Source organism: Lissotriton helveticus, chromosome 3_1, assembly GCF_964261635.1.
Source record: "Lissotriton helveticus chromosome 3_1, aLisHel1.1, whole genome shotgun sequence".
Taxonomy (NCBI): domain Eukaryota; kingdom Metazoa; phylum Chordata; class Amphibia; order Caudata; family Salamandridae; genus Lissotriton; species Lissotriton helveticus.
The window spans coordinates 725,083,014-725,103,193 of NC_136061.1; the positions used below are offsets into that span (position 1 = coordinate 725,083,014).

General features: G+C 42.8%; 1 protein-coding gene across 2 annotated transcripts in view; it reads left to right on the forward strand.

Annotated features, from left to right (window-relative positions):
- SPON1 (spondin 1) overlaps positions 1–20,180 on the forward strand; it is a 1,249,069-nt gene that overhangs the window by 532,399 nt on the left and 696,490 nt on the right. The gene's annotated exons all lie outside the window — the stretch shown is intronic.

The following is a 20,180-nucleotide window of genomic DNA, read 5'->3' on the forward strand; positions in this document are numbered from 1 at the left end:
AAGCCATTTTAGCACCCTTAGCTAATCAATGTATTTATATCTTCAGAGACCATTTAATTGAGCATAAACCTCACCAAATAGTACTAGAGGAATTGCAATTTAACCTGAGCAAAACGACCAGCTAAATCCTGTATGCAGAAAGCTTTATGACCATCTGTTACACATTTGTTAAATGTTAAAACCCTTGACAATCAGGTGGACTCCTAGATCAGAGCAGAAAGCAGACTCTAGGTGATCACTAGGACAAATGACTTTGGTTCCAGATAAATAGGACTTTTGTAAAGTATTATTCCTTTTATAAATATTTCAAATCATTTCATATTTAGCCTGGATGCAGGTACAGTGTACTCTAGAAATGCAGTATCCATAATGGCCTATAAGAATGCCATTCCCATCTTGTCCGTCGAGGACTACTTCTCTCATGGCTGTGTCTAACTGGCACAGCCACATCATGTGCATGAACTATAAGACACCCTGTGAATCACCACAGTCTCCCCACCCTCAGAGCTCCCTCCAGGATTTTTGGTAAAAGTTTGAAGGAAGCACAGAACATAGATTAACAATGCAGGTTCGCAAGGGTGAAATAAATGACCACATCCATTCCAGGCTATCAAATATTGGAGTTAATCTCTAACCTTTTCAAAATCAAGAATTGCACAAACTTCATAATCTGATGCATTCCATATCACAACCTCAAGTGGAGGGGACAGAAAAAGAAGTGAGGGAAATGGATTAATCAGTGATCAATGAAAAACTGGATGAATGTGCCAATCCGAAAGTAAAACATGGCAAAGAGAGCTTGACTAGTCACTTGCTGCTCAGTAAATAGGGCTACAAATTGAGCTTTGAACTTAGTATGTGAAGAGTGACAGTGGATTGGGCCCAGATGCACATGCAGAGTATACCAGAGCTGCCATAGCTTTCACGATCTATGTGGTCGCCACTCCATTGATATGCGTCAAAGAGACCTGATGTCAAGCCTGTCCAGCTGGCACAGCCACACCTTGTGCAGGAACTGCAAGATGTCTTAGTATTAAACTTAGTGTGTGAAGAAGAAGAGTGTGATATTGGGTAGATAACCATACAGCTTAATATGATGAGCCCGCTGAACGAGGTCTATCAACATATTGCTTGGATGCAGTTTTAGCTGCTCTGAGACGGTAATAATCTGTTTATGAATTTTCGTGTAGGGTTCATGCTGGAGTAGTTGTTTGAGGCTACTTAGTAAGATAACAAAGTTATCAGAAACATTTGTGGGTGGTGTTGTCCATATGTATAACAAAAAGTAGAGAATTGAAAGTTAAGTTAATATAATCAAATCCTCCTGCAATGTGAATACAATGTAACCAACTGTCTGGGTATTCTGTCAAAAAACAACTGAGATATAGATCAATTGTCTGACAAGTTAACAGTCCGTCCATCAGACAGAGAATGATAGCTACTTGACTTATGTTGTGAGATGGCAAGCAGGCATATTAAGAAGACCAGAGATGTGCTCTAAACTGAGATCTTTGATCTGTAATAATCACCAATAGGAGATCATATTCATGTATGATATCTTTGAGGAAACATTGTCCTGATTCAGACGCCGAAGGAATCATTTTCAATGGTATAACATTTCCCAACTAAGTAAATGAGCGGATCACTAGTTCAATCAATGTAGAATATAAGGAAATTGAAGGCAAATCCAAGATGTTATCTATCTAAAAAGTACATTAATGACCACAAGGAGTAGGCAATAAATGTAAAATGTTAGTGTGAGGTGATTTAGATTGTAAAAGCACAACACATCAATCTGCATGATTCTGAAAACTCCTTTGAGTCCTGGCCATCAGATGTTACAAATAATCGGTTCCTTAGTAAGCCATTCTCCTGGATGTCTTATCCCCTTTGTTTCATAATACAGCAGTAAGAGTTCCTGTTGCAGTTCTTTAGCTGTTGAATATAAATGTCTATCTTTATATATAAGAGTCCTTGGGGGCATTTATTATGGTCTTACCTAATTCACTCATTGATTTCTTTGTGCTCGCTTAATTTGAATTAGACAGTTATTTGCTAGAGAAAAGTTTGTTGCTACTGTATGGAATATAAAAGAAGTTTGCTTGATTACTTCATTATCTTCTTGTGTCCTTTTTTATGATTTGATCCTTAGCTACATTTATGAGAGGTTGATTTATATTTATATATATATATATATATATATATATATATATATATATATACATATATACACACACATGCACACCGTGGAAGAGCACACGGTGGTAGATATCTGAGCTGACCATCAAAGCAAGGCACAGACACTTACCAAGCCATTCAGTAGCAGTATCAGCCACTGCAGCAAGCTTTTCCTGGCTGAAATGGAAAGAGTCAGCACACCCCCAGGCATATTCTGAGCAATTATATAAATACCCAAAAATTGGAGGCAAAAGGAATTCTAAAACTAAAAGGGTTACTGGCTTTCAAACAGTGAAGAAGGGAGAGTTTGAGAAAAGCCACTGCCACAATGATTGTCTGTGCACCCACCCACCTCTGCTTAATCGAGATAATTCTGAATTGCTGGGACAGAATGATCTAGTGCAGAGTGAGGACTTTGGCAATGGGGCAAGCAGTGAAGCGATCATGTCAGTGCACCTTTCTGCACCACTTCCCACTATGAGTGCTAAACATACAGACTTACTTGAAACTTGCTAACAAAAAATATGCTGTCTCATGATGATTCTGCTGATACTATAGATCAGGATAGCCAAGGTGCAATGTTAGTGGACAATATCACTGTGGTAGTTATCCTAATTCAGAAACCTTCGCAAAACCAGAGACACTTTCTGGACACCTGCACCCGGGACTAAATACTTCCACCATTCTAATCATAATCTAAAGTTGGCACGTTCCAGGTCTAATGCAGTACTCTCCGCCTCAGCCGAGATGCATGATTCTGCCGCTCCAATGCAGGTCCAGGCACGGTTCCAGAATTCCGATCTACAAGAGGCATTCTTCTACATGTCTGATGTATCTGATTTGGGGTCAGAAATGAACTCCAAATCTGCACCTGAACCCACAAATCAGGTCTTCAAACTGACCTTTTGTTGCAATAGGGTGATCACATTGAGAAGCTGACACACAGGCTGGGTGACTCAAAGGGAAGCATTAGTAATGAGAACATGGAAAGTCATATTAGCAAAAGTAGTGAGAATGCTCTCCTTTGGGTCAACATGGCCCATCATCTCTCCCTTCAATTAGATGATTTAAATGCTGAGGAGTGCACCACTTGGAGTGGGCCTAGGAAGCCCTGGTTTAGCCTCAACATGATCACTTATCTAACCCGGGGAATACGCATATCAGCTATTTTAACCTGATTAGTACCCATCATGAGGAAAGTAAGAAGAACACTGCCATCCTACAAATGTCCATTCTGAAAACCCAGTTGTAGTCTGGAAGCTGTCAAAGCAAATAACTACCATTAGCCCACATATTGTTGAGGTGGGGACACTGTTGCAAAGTCATCCTGTGCCCTGGGCAACGCCCAACATTTTGCTGACTGGTACTGGTGGTAGCTGACTCTGACTGACTCTGAGCTCTACCTAACCAGGTCCAGGGCAGTGATATGCTAAATGAGACACTTAGAATACAGTGAAAACACCTACATACCCTAGGGTACACTATGGGTTGGGGTAACACTGTGATTGGCATGACCTACCCTATAGGGACCTAGTGGGCAGGGGGATTGAAACTACCTCTAAGTCCCTAGTATATAATAGGGCATGGCAGTTTAGAGGCCAGCAGCCCTTTCTGCACCTGCATGTGGAGAAGTGTGGCTTACTGGTTAGAGGCGGCAGACCCTGAAGCAGAGGTCAGACCCGGGACCAGGGTTCAATTCCCGACGCGGCAGGGTCTTGAGCCCAAATATCCACGGACTCGATAATTCTCGTTTCGGTGCCTACTCGAGTTACAGGTTCACACTCTGCAGCTCTGGGCATCAGCACTACACCCCCCCCCCCCGCGGCGGGATGCCTGGCTTTCACCTTGGGGATGCCCAGTACGGGTATCTCACAGGGAAAAACCAGGACGGGTTCCCAAGGCAAGCGCCGAGATGCCTACGGGTAATCGAGCGCTAAATAAGAACGCTTAATAATAATAATAATAATAATAATGTGTGCAGTGCTGAGCCTGAGGTCAGTTTAAAAGTAGCCCTGTGCTGCAGGACTGCTTTTAAACTAAATTGTGCTCAAACTCGACTTTGGTGTTTGAGGCACTTACAAATAGATAACCTACTATGTTTAGGCATATTAGGTACCCCCAGGGTCTCCCCTAGGTTTCACAGTGGTTGGTGGGGGGTCAGGTGTCCATAAGGAGGACTCTTACAAAATGAGTTTTATATGCCCTGAGTTAGGTGAAATTGTATATTTCACTCCTCAAATTGTGATAAAGTACTGCACAAAATTTACGTTGGTGCTAGGAGCACTGTGGATGGAGGATCTGCAATATTTCTACATATTCAGAACCCCTTAAGTCTCCTCCAGTTGTTTCAGGGGTGCGAGTCCTGTAGATGTAGGCAGAGTACTTATGAAATATGTTTTTATAAGCCCTGGTGCTGGAAAAATGGCCTAAGTCATTTTTCCCATTGCAAATCCTCTGCCACATAGGTTAACATGGCAAGAAGTTATTAGATGCACGGGGGAGAGACTATGGAGATTAGCCATCCTAGGGGTGAGTTTAGCCAGCTCTTCTCTCCCTACTGGAAAATTAGCCATTATGAATTTGGAAGAATTGGTGCACCCTGGGCCAAAATAGTGCCACACTCTGAAGGAAGTGGTCATACCTTGGGGCGGTACCCAGCTCCCCATTGGAAGGGAGCACCCTCCTGCTTGACCCAGAGAACTTGGAAGAAGTATCTGAGAGGATCCGAGACTCTCAGATCTGCTGCTTGAAACCTAAGTACCGCCATGCTGAGAAGTTTGATGTGCAATTACTAAGGCCTGCATTCTGAAGATTGCGCCTTCTGCACCATCTGCACTACATCCCTGTGGACTACTTTGCTGTAAAAGGCTAAAGAGTGGACTCCCTGCAAGCTACAGGTTAACAGAGCTTTCCTGTAACATCACCACCAAGAATCCTCAACCTGGAGCACTACCAGTGGATTTGTAAGGGTTTTGTCGAAGTGGATTGTGGGAACTGAAGTCTTCAACTTTTAAGGACCATATTGGAGCTTCCAGACACTTGGTGTGAGTTTGAGACACTGTGGGACCCTTTGGGGAACTTCAAGAAGAAGTTCCAGAAGTTTGGAGAACTTTAGAGCAACTTTGGAGAAAAGCTCAATAAGGAGACAGACTCAACCTGGCCAGCCAAGCAGCCTGCATTCAAACACCAGCTGGCCTGCCGGTCAGCTTTGTCCTGCTGAAAAGCTCCGTGGGTCTGACTTCCAGAATTTGACCGGGAGTAAGAGAAATCCGAGGCCGGCAAACCCTCCAGAATTCAGCCAGGTGAAGAGCATCGAGGGACCCTGCAAGAAAAAGCTCAGTAAAAGTTTCTAAGTCTGAACAAAGAAACGGTGACCGGGAGCAACCACGAAAGTCAAACTGCCTGCCTTCAACTGTGACTCGGCCTGGATCCTTGGTGTGTCCCGCTTGAATGCTCCTAAGGTCGGACTTCCATAAGTTTGACCGGGAGCTCATCACAAGGCAATCCGGCGAACCCTCACCGAATCTGGACTGGCTGAGAGCTTCGAGAGACCCTGAAAAGAAAAGCTCCAGAAAAGTTTCTAAGTCAGAAGGTAAATCCTTTGACTAAGACTAACCGTGAATGGTAGTCGAGCAGGGCTCCAGCCTGAAACTTTGACTTTGACCCAGTCTATCACGACAAGATTTCCTGATAAAGGGCAATAGTTTAATGTGTGCTAGATAATGCTAAATCTTTGAAAATTCATATCTCTGGTTCCCTACATTGGAGTTTTGTCATTTAGGTGTCATTTTAAAGATAAAAATATGTCCTATTTCTTTATATTGGTGTTGGATTTTTATTGTGCAGTGTGTCTTAATGATTTACTGAATTGGTGTTTAAATGCTTTACATACCTGTCTTTGAAGTTAGGCCTGCCTGCTCGCAGCCAAGCTAATAAGGGTGGAGCATAGGAATACTTTTTTAAGAACTATTTTGAGCCCTGTACTGTGTTAGTGGCCTCATTGCCCGCGGCAGATGTACATTTGCCCCTACTCATAATCCACTTTCCAACAGATACATACTATTAAATTGGAAGATTGTACAAGAAGCTTACAAGGGAAGTAGCCGAACAACAAAAGGAGGCTCATTGTGTCTGGATAAGTTGAAGGATATAGAGAACTGTATGTAATGTAACAACTTACAGGTAGAGACCATTGAAGAAGGGGCCGAGGGGGAAGAACTATGCAGTTTTATTGTACGCCTATTCCAGAAAAGCCTTCCTGGAGTTGCAAGAGTGAGATATGTACTGTCAAATTAATCAGACTCCTCAATATCTCAAGAGACCCGGAGTGAGTCAAAGAAACTCTCATCCAAGGGTGAATCTTATGAAATTCTATTTCCCACAAATTATTCTGCCAAGTGGTTCGGCCCAAAGCCCTGCTAAGGAAGGGCCTTGCAACTTTTTGTTTGCTCTGATGTCAGTTAGCCGACAGTGGTGTGACGCTAGCAACTGTGACAGATGATATAACATTTTCAATTAATAGGAGCACAGCTGTTTCTCCAAGAGCCAGCCCAATTAAAAACCATTCACAAAACGACAAACTTACATATGCATCACAATTTTTAGTAGGGATACATCAAAAACTTCCTTAGAGGCATAATCACGCCCCTTCAGTAGAGACAGCGTGGGACTCCTTCACGCGGTGTCTATTTCGGCACCCGCGACTCCCCTCTGTATACCTGCTCTCTCTGCTGCTGTCTTCCGGGAGTCTCAGAGGGGAGTCGCGGGTGCCGAAATAGACACCGCGTGAAGGAGTCCCACGCTGTCTCTACCGAAGGGGCGTGATTATGCCTCTAAGGAAGTTTTTGATGTATCCCTACTAAAAATTGTAGTGGGTAACTACGGAAACTATCCAGTACTTTATCACTGTATATATTTTTCACATTTCGAGCCTCCTGGGAGGGTACACCTTAGCGCGTGTACACCACCGGAGGACTTTTGCGTAGGTCCTGACGAATGCTGAGCAAATTGCAAATTTACAGCAGAAACATGTTGACCAACTTTTGATCTTTATTAGGACTCCGGTTCCGTAACTCACAACCTTGAGTAGTCCGTCCACTTTGTTTTTACTTAATGCAGGTTGCCCATTATTAAAGATTTTTGTAAAGGCACAACCTTTGCATTTTTTAAGACACTTACACATTCACGTCTAGTCACCTCCTAATTTGGGCACTGTTGCACTCACCACATCCTGCTCTGCTGCAATCAGGCGTCGTAGCACGCTGGGGGGACATTCGGTCACCCCAGCGGGGACCCAATGATGAAGCATGTCAACAACTAGTGGTGAGTGAGGGTCCTTCTAACAAGCAAGGTTCTTTCCCTCTTTTTAACACTGGGTGACTATAAATCCCATCAGGTCTTATCCTTAGAGGAGGACCTATTGGGCATGCATAGGGAGATAGATAGATTTCGCTGTGCGCATGCACGTGTGTGAGCATTGATCACATGTGCAGCACAGAGCGAAATAACATTACACCTCACTATCCTAGTTTGGTAGCACCTTTATCACAGTCACTCCTTTGTTGTTAATTTAGATATGGTTTTGTCCCCACAGAGATACTCCAATGTATACTAACTTAGCAGTGTCCATTTTTGATGTTGCATTGGTATAGGAGAGTGCTGCTGGAATGATCTCGTTGGATGCCGAAAAGGCATTCATCAGTTTCTACTGGCCTTTCCTCTGGCATTTTTTGGGTAATATTGGCATTTGCTCCAGAATGATCTGGTGGATTCAAGCATTTTATTTTTATATATTTTTTTTTAATAACAGTGCAATAAAAATGTTGAATGCTAATCAAATGGTAGCCAACATCATAATACATTACATCAGTCATGCCAAACGATTGCAGCTCTACCATTCCCGATATTTATGAGGGCAGACTCTTGCCATGTAAATGAGCTCTTCTTGCTTTGTGCACCAGCGCATTGCTAAATGCGATTCAACAAAGGAAGGACAGGCAGCAGAATTCCAAGATTCTACTTTATCTCTTTTAGCGATTATGTTGCCCACACCAACCAAGGAATGGCCCCCATAAATCCTCCCATGACCTTCAAAATTCCCAACAAACCAATTCAGGTGAGAGCTCAATAGGTCTTCCCGCTATAAAAGACAAAGGGCCAGATGTAGGAACCCTAATACCGATCGGTAATGGACGAAAATACCGAATTTCGGCCGTTACCGACCGGTATTAGGCATTTGGGATGTAGGTGGCTACATTTCAGATTCGGTAATTTACCGAATCGGTATTTAAGAATTCGGTAAATTACCGAATTCTTAAATACTGATTTGGTAAATTTCCAAATCTGAAATGTAGGAAGCACTCAAGTGAGTGCTTTTCACCTGTAAGGATTCATTATTTACCACCAACTACAAGTTGAAAAACGTTAAAAAAGCAATTTTGTGCTTTTTTAAAGGTGCCATGTGGCAGACATACATGCCCTTAGGGCATGCATGTGTGCCATATGTGCACCCATACACTTTTCGGGATGCAACAGGGTGTCAATGTGACACCCTGCCACCCTTGTAGGTCTTCCCCCCTTACCGATTCGGTATTTACCGAATTTTACAGATTCGGTAACAATTACCGAATTACTACCTACATACCATTTACCCATTCTAAATTACCGAATCGGTAAACTTCGGTATTTTAGAATCGATAAATGGTATTTACCTTCATCTGGCCCGAAGTGTTAAAAATAGCAAAGCAATATTTCATAATAATGGAATATTTTAAGACCACATGAAAGAAGTCGACATTTTCATCTGGACCAGGGAAACGTGTAGATGATGAGTGTGTTTGTGCTCATAAGAACTTCTGTGTATCAGCATGCAAACAATCATGCCTCCCACCTCTCCCTGAGCTACAGGAAGAGATCTGGGGAGTTAATTATGGAGGATTTGTAAATGTGCGAAATGCCTCCTTTCTTTATAAGCCCAATTCGTATTTTGCCCCCCAACAGTTTAAATTCAGGATCTCAGAAAAGGAGACGCAGTAGGTGCAGGTTCAAGCTGTATATGCAGAGGTACCTGTCCGTGGTGTCCGCTGTCGCCTCAATTGTTTATTTTATATCTAGAGCTCTATTGACAACACTTAAATAGTTGTCAGGCGATGCTTCTCCTGACCCTGTCAGGATCTTACATTAAAATATAGCTTATGCTGATGACCTTGCTATTTTCGCTTTAAACCCCTCTATTTTATTTATTGAGCGTGAAGGCATACGTTTTGTGTAGTCTCCGGATATATGCTAAAACAAAACAATGCCTACATTCTTCACTACGAGGAATATCCTAAACCTTTAAATAATCTGTTATGTTTCTTCCAGTCTGTATTTGGGGATTATTATCTTGACCAATATCAAGGAAACATACCAACATAATTATAAAACTCTTTTGGGTAATATGAACTCTAGCTTCCAGAAATGGCACTGATTACTTTAAGATAGTCAATATAGATGTAATGTAATTAATTATGTAACTCTACCAACATTTCTATTTCTTTTTAAAGCTATGCCTTTACTGGTGCCAATCTCTTCCTTTAAAAAGGTAGATTCAAGAAACCTTGCCAGTCTATGCTGAAATACAACTACAATTGTATAAAGGCCGTTGGTCATTGTCCTATTTAAAATATTATTGTTCAAACTTTTCAATGAGGATCGCACAGGTGGTTATCAAAAAATGCGATGGCCGATTTGTGATCTTTACAAGGAGCTAAGTGGCCGTACGTATCATTTTTTAAATAGTGATTACCTAATTGTGATTCTCTGTGAAACGCATTTAGGCAATCGTTATTCCTAATGTATGAAACTCCATGAGCAACGTTTTTTTTTTTAAAATGCAGCCCGTTTTTCTTAAAGGAAAACGGGATGCATTTAAAAAAGAAAAATTTTAAGTTTTCGTTTTCATTTTTTAAGAGCAGGAAGTGGTACATAGGACCACTGCCTGCTCTGAAATTTTTTTTTCGATACCATTCCCATAGATAAGTCGTTGATTAGTTGGGAATGAGTGCCTGCTGCCTTTTTCCACGGTCTTCCAGTCCTTGGAGGTGGGTGAGGTTGCCGTCCACCATTCTGCCTCTTCACCTGCATCCCTGGAAGCCTAGGTGAGGCTGTGGAGAACAAGAGAAGCAAGTCTTTCCCTTATGCTATAGTAAGAGTGGGAAAACAACTTTTGTTTTTCACTGTTGCTATAAGATTTCAGGGAATAATTGGATTCAGTATGTGGTATTCATTCCAATATTTCCCTATCAGAGCTGTATATTACAGTTTCTTTTCTCTGCCTCTTGCCCTCAGTTCTATTTTTTTCTTCTTATTGTTGGCATGTGGAGCTGTTTTGATATTTAAGTGTGCACTTCGTATTTTGTCTTCTGCTTACATTACTTGTTGAATTGTCAGTTTTTACTTTGTGTATGGAACTTTTTTTTCCATGAAACCACTGGGTGCAGACCTTAAATGCAATGTCTTCCTGCTTTGTTGGAAACGAGTTTGCTTTGTGCAATGATGTTGTTCTTGTTCTCCAAGTGAGTGCAAACCCACAATTTGTCTCTTGATGAAACCAAATGACTGGCCTGGCTCTACAATCATGAGCAGTCATCTAGTGGAATTAATTACCTTTATAGATCATTAAGTGGGGTCACACTCTGGGAGCTTGAGCCCTTTTGAGAAGATTTCTTATCAGGGTTCGCTGTGAATATTTGTGATTGGGTGGTGTTTCAGAGATGAACATTATGTACAACAGAAAGAACACAGCATGAAATGTTTAAAATACATTTATGTTTATAGTCATTTTTTCAGAGATGGTGACTTTTATAATCTGTAGGTTTATACAAATATGAAGAATGCTTTATTTCTGTCAATTGTTTAGTATAAAAATATGTCATAATTATGAAAAGCTCACTTTTCAAAATATTGTTAAACGGATCTTTCCCTTTTAGGTTGCATCACTTTTCGTTAATTGAAAAGAAACTAGTTATCAACCTTTGGCTGTTATGAAAAAAAAGACTTTATTTAAATTATAACGTATGCAAAGAAGAAATTGAACATCTTTGTTTATAAGAACGCCATGGAAATTGTTTAACAAGTTGTGCTTTATAATTTTGTCAGGCATGGCACATAGGGAATGTATTCTTGACCATCTATCCTTTCATTCGACCTTGGCACAAACTTCAGAAATAGCAATTATTATATTTTGTTGATTTAGAGCTTCAAAATCAATACAAGGGCTGGCATTTCGATAATTAAAATTGGGCATTCTTAACAAGGTGTATCTTGAATCGATTGCTGCATTGAATTACTAAGAATGATTTAAAATCTAATGAACAGTCCAGTAATTTTGCTTTAGGGGTTGCTTGAGATCGCTGGTTTAGTAGCAGGCTGAATATTTTCTGCACCTGGCGAAACATTCTGTCAGTTTTCATCGGCAGATTTGCTTTTCAAGATGAAGACATTAGAATAAATACATACATGCTTAGAACTTAATGCTTAAAACCTCGATGAAGGAGCTAGAATTGCTCCGCATTTTAATGTGGACACATCTTGAATCACCAGAGCTTTGAAAATAATACTAATGATATGTGTGAAGTGATTTCGAAAATGTCGCATTAATCAAACATGGAGCACTGTCCTTTTGCACCTTTTTCAAAGTTTCATAATAGCAAATGGAGCAAATAGAGTTTCTTATAGAACATAACAAGTCTGGTCAACATGGAGCAATTTGTCTTTGCTCTATTCTTGCTTTGAGGAATCTATTAAAAAAATCCACATTTAAATACGAAAGAGAAAACTATCATCATGGCAACATAGTTTTCTAATTATGAAATCAGCATAAATGTTGAAACACCAATTACCTTCTTTGAAAACATATTCACTGATCATCATTTTTCTTCCTTAAGAAAACTGCTTCAAGCAAAAATTGAATCATTAGAAAAAGCTATGTTGTATCTCTGTTGCAATTGTTTCTAAATTTTTGCTGAAGACCAAGTTTATTTCTTATACTGCCAGATGTACTATTGTTCCATCTGCTAAAAGTTCCAATTGTTCTGTAACTATTTGTATTAGCAAGGTAACAAAATAACGAATCACAGGGGGACACAGAACAACCTGCCCCATTAAGATTAGTTCTGCAGGGCGCAATATGAGAACTCATGTGATTGGCAGCAGGGATGGTGGTCTAGAAGGCACAGCAGAACATCATATCCGTGCTTGCATTCCAGAACTGATTAAAGGAACTGCTGCTGCATAAGCAAAAAATAGTTTTCCGTTTTGGAATAAGGCTGTAGTGCCATAGAAGATTGCTTACTCCCCTGAGTCTGCTACCTCGAGAACAAAGGGGAAGGGTGTCTGAGGTGGACAACGTTGTCCTTGTACATCAGTTAATGTCTCCTTTGGTGACTTGGAAACTGGTCTGCAAACCGATTTGCTGGCAGTCCTGATCCGCAGTTTTTAAGGGATGTCCTTGTCATGCCCCTTCCAATTTGCAATTCGAGTCACATAACCCATTTTATAAATCAGAAAAACTTTTCAAACTTGAAAGATGGGTTTTGTACATAAGAAATGGTCCTTTGAGGTCGAAAATCCTGTGATTCACAAATTGCAGTGTTGCAACCGAAAACGGGCTTAGTATATATTGCCCCACTTACCTCAGTCAAATCTCTTTGGTCTATTCCTTATTATATGAACTCCAACGCTTTAAAGAGCATTTGATGCTTGTTTTACACTAGTGCAATGTTTTTGTAATCTGGCCAATGAGGCTTTATTTAACATACATGAATATTTGTAAATGAAAGAAATGGAAACAGCATGTAAGTTTTATCACAGGGGGAGAGGATGTAGCCTAATGGCTAGGGAGGTGGATCGCAGATCTGGGGAACTGGGTTCGAGTCCCGGCAATGACGCTCAAAATCCTGTGATTCTGGGCAAATCACTTAATCTTCCAGTGTCTAACAACAAAATGAATGTGTCCTTGTGTAACCAAACTGTGCTCATATAAAGCTCTCTGATACCTTTGGGTCAAGTTTGCACTATATAAAACTACAAAACAAAAGAGGACTCAATGATTTTAGCTCTAGTGAACTATTGGAACATATGAAACAGTGATGCAATGTCTGCAGCCTTTTCAAATAAAGGTTTTCACCCATCCACCTGAGGAATACCGAGCCCCAAACCCCAAACCTTGGTAGAAAATCAGAACACCACTGTTACTGAAAGTGTCATTCACGCCCACTGTCAGGAAGACAGAGATATCGCCCTTAAAACTGAGGGCTGTTTGATGGCAGCACACACATGGTTGAGTGGTTATGCCATGGTGGCAGTAATTTAAGAAACCCTAGCAACTCAATCGGAAGCTACAGTGGACAACAGGTGAATAGTAAGTTAAAGTAAGATCTACAATACAAGAAGCAAGGATATTACCTGTCTCAAGGCAAAGCTGTGTACTAAAATGTTAGAACATCATCCAACATCAAAACAAAGCACATCCTTCAGAATCACTTGTAAACAGGCAGCCAGGCACTATCTAGAGAGGCATTTGCTTGGACCAAATTGCACTTTGCTTTTTTTTCACCTATGCAGGGTAAGGTTTCTGACCCAGTGTAAATCCTGCTTTTCAATTCTCGGGGGTTAAAGAGACCTCCTACTTATGATGTGCAGGAGTATCACATTTTGAAGTGGTAGTGGGTTTGTAAGGCATCAGCCCTCTATCAACCGGGGCTGCTTGTTAGCCACTTCAAAGGCTGCAAGCAGCACTCTTTCCCAGCTTGTCCCCTGTGATAAGTTGGAAAAGAGTGGGTTTTCCAACAAGATTCCTGTAAATGATGAGGGCATGTGACCTGATGTCTCACACACAACAGGTCACATGCATGGTGTGAACAGATACATTGCACATGCTTTATGCTCAGAGTGTCTGTTTACAGCAATTCGATTGGAGGCTGAGAGGGAAGCAACTATTTCTCTCATCGCCTCCAGGCCTCATGACTGGCATGGACTGGCATGCGTGCTATTGATTAGTCAGATCTCTGCAGGACCTCCCGCTGCACCACAGCCAAGCAAGTTGGGACGTAGGCCTTATCTCGTATCCCCCAGCCTGTGTTTTGTTTACTCCTGTAAGAGGGTAGCGTTATGGCCAGTGCTGCCGACTTTGAAGTCGGGGGACAAAGTTTGGATGAAAACAGAAGTAGTATGCCATTCCAAACACGTCGCGCAGGTAATGGTATGTGATCGAAGGTTTTAACCAGTAGGTGTATATTCAAGATAGGCAGGAGAAGAGATTCCTCCTTTCGGAAAAAGATCCTCACACACCCAGCATGCTAGGTGTCTTACTTCATCATCAGGTCTGCTCCTTATCGGGTCGGTGCTGCAATACCCGATCGGCACCCGAACCATCCGTGTTCCTACCCCTCGCTCTACCGGACTGAGAGCGAGGGGTAGGACCACGGATGGTTCTTGACGATGAAACTGACACTACACCTTAGTGTCTGCCTCTACCGGTACACAATGCCGTTAGCCTTTGACCTGATTAGGGCTTTGGTATAGATATACAGGTACCACTTTTTAGGGTGCTGTGTTGGAGGTCGTTTGTACACTTCACTGAGTTCCTGACCACCACCAAAAAGTGTAGGTAGATCTAATTCTGGTCCTGACGATTTGCCATTAATAGATAACAGGCAAGAAACATGTTGACTTATTTCACTAGCATATCTCCTCACATACCTTAGAGTGAGAGTGTGCACCTTTTCTGTTTTTAGTCAGGGTAGTGACCACAACTCATAAAAAAAATTCTGAGTGGACCACTATTCACTGTTTTAATTTCACATCCTTACACATCATCATCACCTACACTATTTTTTAGGGCCCTCACACGCACTGCACCCAACGGCATTAGGAATAAACATCTCTGCCAAGAAGGCCCCTTCACAGGTGCGGATCGGGTATTGCAGCGCCGACCCGATAAAGAGCAGACCCGATGATGAAGCAAGACACCTAGTCCTAGATGTAGGTAAATCAGATTTACCGCTTCATAAATACCGAATTTTACCGATTCGGTATTCATGAATCGGTAAATCTGATGTAGGTATTCATTCTGTAAAAAATACGGAATCGGTATGATTCGGTATTTACCGATTCTGTAATTACAGAATCTGTGTTTGCCATTGATTCCTATGGGCCTTGAAGCCCATAGGATTCAATAGCAAATACCGATTCGGTATTTACGTAATCGGTAAAAATTCCGAATTGCAAAGGGGGACAGGGTGTCACTTTGACACCCTGTTCCACCCCTGTAACTGGCTTGTGGGCCATGTGGCACACAAAGATGCCCTAAGGCACACTGACATGCCCTTAGGGCATGTCTGTGTGCCACCTGGCACAGGTGTACATGCACAGATGTGCATGTACACAAGAAATTGTTATTTACCATGCAATTGTATTACATGGTAAATAACGAGTTCTAAAGGCCCTGTAGTACTGTTAGAAGTGCTACCTACATTGGAAAATACAGATTCTGTAATTTTACCGATCGGTAAATTTACCGAATCGGTAAAATTTACAGATTCTGTAATTTTACAGATTCGGTAATTTTACCGATTTGGTAAAATTACCGATTTGGTAAAATTACCGAATCTGTATGTTTTCAGTGCCCCTACATACCAATGTCAAAATACCGGTCGGAAACGGCCGAAAATCGGTATTTTCGGCCGATTCCGACCGGTATTTTGACACCTACATCTGGCCCCTAGTATGCTGGGTGTGTGAGGGTATTTTTCTGAAAGGAGGAAACTCTTCTCCTGCCCATCTTAAATATCCACCTACTGGTTAAACCCTTCAATCACATACCATTACCTCCGCGACGTGTTAGGAACGTCATACTACTTCTGTTTTCACTTATATTTGGGCATGTATGCCAGACCTGAGTAATACATTATTCAAAAGCCCTTAGTTGCCCTCCTTTGACGAGACAAAGTTTGGATCTTAGCTTTGGCTCGGCCAGTGGTTCTGAGCTAATCAATCACTCAATCTCCCCCTGCCAAATGAATCTGACCTTGTGTAATTGTAAGCGGGACCGAGGAAACAGAGGAGACAGTTAACTTGGGTAACTGAGGTTTTATTGGTTTTAATGATTTTTTTCTCCTCGGACTGGGCCTGTAGTAAACCCGCTCCCTCTTAGTCCTCTCCGTCGCCTCTCCAGGGTCTCCCAAGCTCGTTGGCCCAAGCAAACAAAGAAAGAGAAAAGCTATTTTAGGACGGGGTGTATATATATATATATATATATATATATATATATATATATATATTGGACAGGGAAGGGGTGTGAGGAGTCACTCAGTGCAGCACAACTGTTGAATATTCGGGTGCCGGTAGTGCTCAGGAAGGGTAGTGCTAGAGGATAGACGGTGTTGTCAGGGCGGCTTTAAACCTTTTCTCCCCGCCACGCCCGCGATACAAGAACGTACCTGTGCTGGCCACGCTTCTCCTGAAGCGTGGCTGGGTGGTGCGTGGTGTCGTTGGCCCCCTGGCTCCGGTAGACTTCGGGATGGTATCTCCAGGCGTCTTCCTCCGCTCTCCAGGCGTCCTCCTCCCCTCTCCGAGTTCGGTAAGCTTACGTCTTCCAATGCTTCTTTCTTCCTCGGCACGCTCGTCTCCTCCGCTGCTGCAAACTCGCCTCCTTCGGGTATAAAACCCACCTCGTGTCTGACTTCCGGGATTTTCAGCGTCCGTGTCTGTGACGTCATCGAGGGGGCTGGCGTCTCCTGAGAACTCGGCCCAGTTAAAGAAACAGGATCCCGTCTCGGCCTCCGGCAGGCAGAATGAGGAACTGACGTGGCTCCAGGCTTCCGGTTGCTGTGGGGAGAGAGACGGTGAGGAGCTATAGGTAGGTCCCAAGGGTATCGTTTCCCCTATCATGCTCCCGGGTCGGCTCTCCTCGTCACATACCACCCCCCTGGATTCTCCCAATTGGGGAGAGGAAAGCGAGAGATATAGACAGCGTTGCGGTTCTCAACCCCTTTTCTGTGGCATATTGTGAACGTAAACGGTTGGAGGGTCAGAAACCACCTCAGTACCTGTGGGTTTTGGGAGATATTCTAGCTCATCCATATGAGAGGAGCATGGTCGGTGTACAGGGTGAATGGGTGTCCTTCCAGATAATATCTCAACTTGTCCACAGCCCATTTAATGGCGAGACATTCTTTCTCTATGGTAGGATATTTTAACTCCTGAGGAAAGAGCTTTTGTCTGATGTATAGTAAGGGATGCTCAATGCCCTCTGGGGATAACTGGGAAAGAACGGCCCCAACCCCATACTCTGATGCGTCTGTGTGTAAAATGAAGGGGTGGTTAAAATTTGTAGTGGATAACACTGGGCTGGTGGTGATTGCACGTTTTAAGGAATTAAAGGCGTTCCACATGGGGGTTGTGGGGTATTGGAAGACTTTGGGTTGGGCATCTTTTTTTAGGGTTTCTGTCAAAGGGGCTGCGACCTCTGAAAAGGAAGGGATAAAACAGCGATAATAGCCGATAAGCCCTAAGAAAGCCCTCATCTCCTTTTTATTTTTTCTATTTGGGGCTCAATCGTACCATGTCCTAACAAATATCCGAGATATTTGACCTTCTGATATCCTATGCGGGACTTCTTGGAATTTATGTGAAGGCCAGCTTCTTTTAAAGCTGTCAAGACTGTTTGCATATGTTCCATGTGGCTTTCCCAGGATGGACGGAAGATAATGATATCGTCTAAGTAGGCGGAACTAAAGTTCTGGTGCTCCCTTAGGACCTCATTCATAAGGCGTTGGAAGGTGGCGGGAGCGCCATGTAAACCAAAGCGGAGTACATTAAATTCATATAGCCCGTCTGGTGTTACAAATGCTGTTTTTTTCCGGTCTTCCTCTCATAGTGGTACTTGCCAATAGCCTTTGGTCAAGTCCAGGGTACTGATATATTTGGCCTCGCCCAGTTTCTCAATGAGTTCGTCAATGCGAGGAATAGGATATGCATCAAATGAGGAAATATGGTTTAGGACGCGGAAGTCCATACAGAACCGGGTGCTTCCGTCTGGTTTTGGAACCATTACTATCGGAGAGGACCATTCACTCCTGGAAGGTCTGATTACCCCGAGACGCAGCATTTACTAGACCTCTTTCTGTATGTCCTTTCTCTTAGCGGCAGGAATGCGGTATGGTCGTTGTTTGACCACAGCTCCTGGAGAGATCACTATTCAGTGTTCGATTAGAAACGTCTTCCCCGGAAGATCAGAGAACGGTGGAGAGAAAGGTCTAAGCACTTTATGTAGATCGTCCTGTTCTTGCTCCCTTAGGTCTTCGTTGACCACTAGGTTCTCCAGAGTGGAGTCAGCGGAGGTGTTATTGGGAATGGCAAGATTGTTGTTCTTTGGGGGAGGACCTAGCCATTTTTTCAGGGAGTTTATATGGTAGGTCTGTGTCTTCTGGGGAGTAACCTGGATCTGATAACTAGTGTTCCCTATCGTTCTTGTCACTTTTTAGGGTCCCATCCATTCTGCTTGGAATTTTTTTGTGCTGGACGGAAGTAGAACTAAGGCCCTGTCCCCATCTCGAGTTTTCTCCATCGTTTACCCTTGTCATAGGCTGCCTTTTGTTTTTCCTGACTTTTCGCTAGGTTGGAGTATGCCAATTCTCGTATCTTTCCTATTTGGTTTTTCAGATTCTGGCTGTATTCTAAGATGTTCCGGACCTCTCATGCCTCTTCTGTTTCCCAAGCCTCCTTTGTCATCTCAAGAAGGGTTCTTGGATGACGTCCATTTAAAAGTTCAAAGGACGAACACCCGAGACTGCTTTAAGTTTACCCTCTGATGACATATAGGGCTAAGGGAAGGACGCGGTCCCATTCGGTCCCATTCACTGACAACATCTTTTTTAGATTGGGCTTGAGAGTGCCATTATAACGCTCAACTAGACCGTATGTTTGCGCGTAGTATACTGATGTTTTAATATGCTGTAAGTCTAGGAGTCGGCACACCTCTCGCATTAGCCGAGAGACAAAGGGAGTGCCCTGGTTGGTTAATATCTCCTTGGGAAATCGTACTCGAGAGAATAGTTCAATGAGTTTGTATGCTAATGCTCTGAAGGTAGTGAATTTTAGGGGAAAGGCCTCGGGAAACCGGGTGGTGTAATCCATGATCACAAGAGCGTACAGGTTACCCTTCTTGGTTCTAGGTAGGGGCCCTATGAAATCCATCCCCACCCTCTCGAAAGGGGTGCCCATTATCGGGAGGGGTTGCAGTGGCACAGCTGGGGGCCTGTGGGTATTCTTCTTTTGACATACTTCACAGGATTGGCAGTGGGTCTTTATGTCTTGATAGATTCCTGGCCAATAAAAGTGTCTCAAAACATTCTGTGTTGTTTTTTCACTCCCTATGTGTCCCGCTAGGAGGTGTGTGTGTGCATAAAACATGATCTGTTCCCTAAAGCACACAGGTACCAGCAGTTGTAGGGGGCTAGTGGGAGTCCCTTGCCGATAGAGTAGGCCTTCTTGTATTACAAAACGAGGGTAACTGGGATCAGATGAACTTTGAGTGCTATGAGCCTGTTCCCAGGCGTAGAACAGGGTCCTATCATTAGCCTGGGCGAACTTAAAACTCCTGTCTGTGGTGCAAGGTTCTGGAGACAACAAAGCCGATATGGCTGAGTCTTTTCTATCGTTCTGATTGAAGCGAGGCTGCTTGAGGAGGTGCGTGAATGGCTCTATAAAGTTAGGGTTATCCGTCCCTATAATGATCTCCTCGGGCAGGGTCTCTAATACACCCACTCTGACTGTACACCTCTTTCCCTCTTCCAGGTCTAAGCTAACATTTGCTATCGGGAAGGGTTTAACATCCCCATGGATGCATTTAATATATACCCAGGAAAAAGGGACCACTTGGTTGGGTTTAATGAGGAGCCCTTTTATTACGGATTGTTTGCACCCGCAGTCCAGAAGGGCCTTAACCTCTACCCCATTCA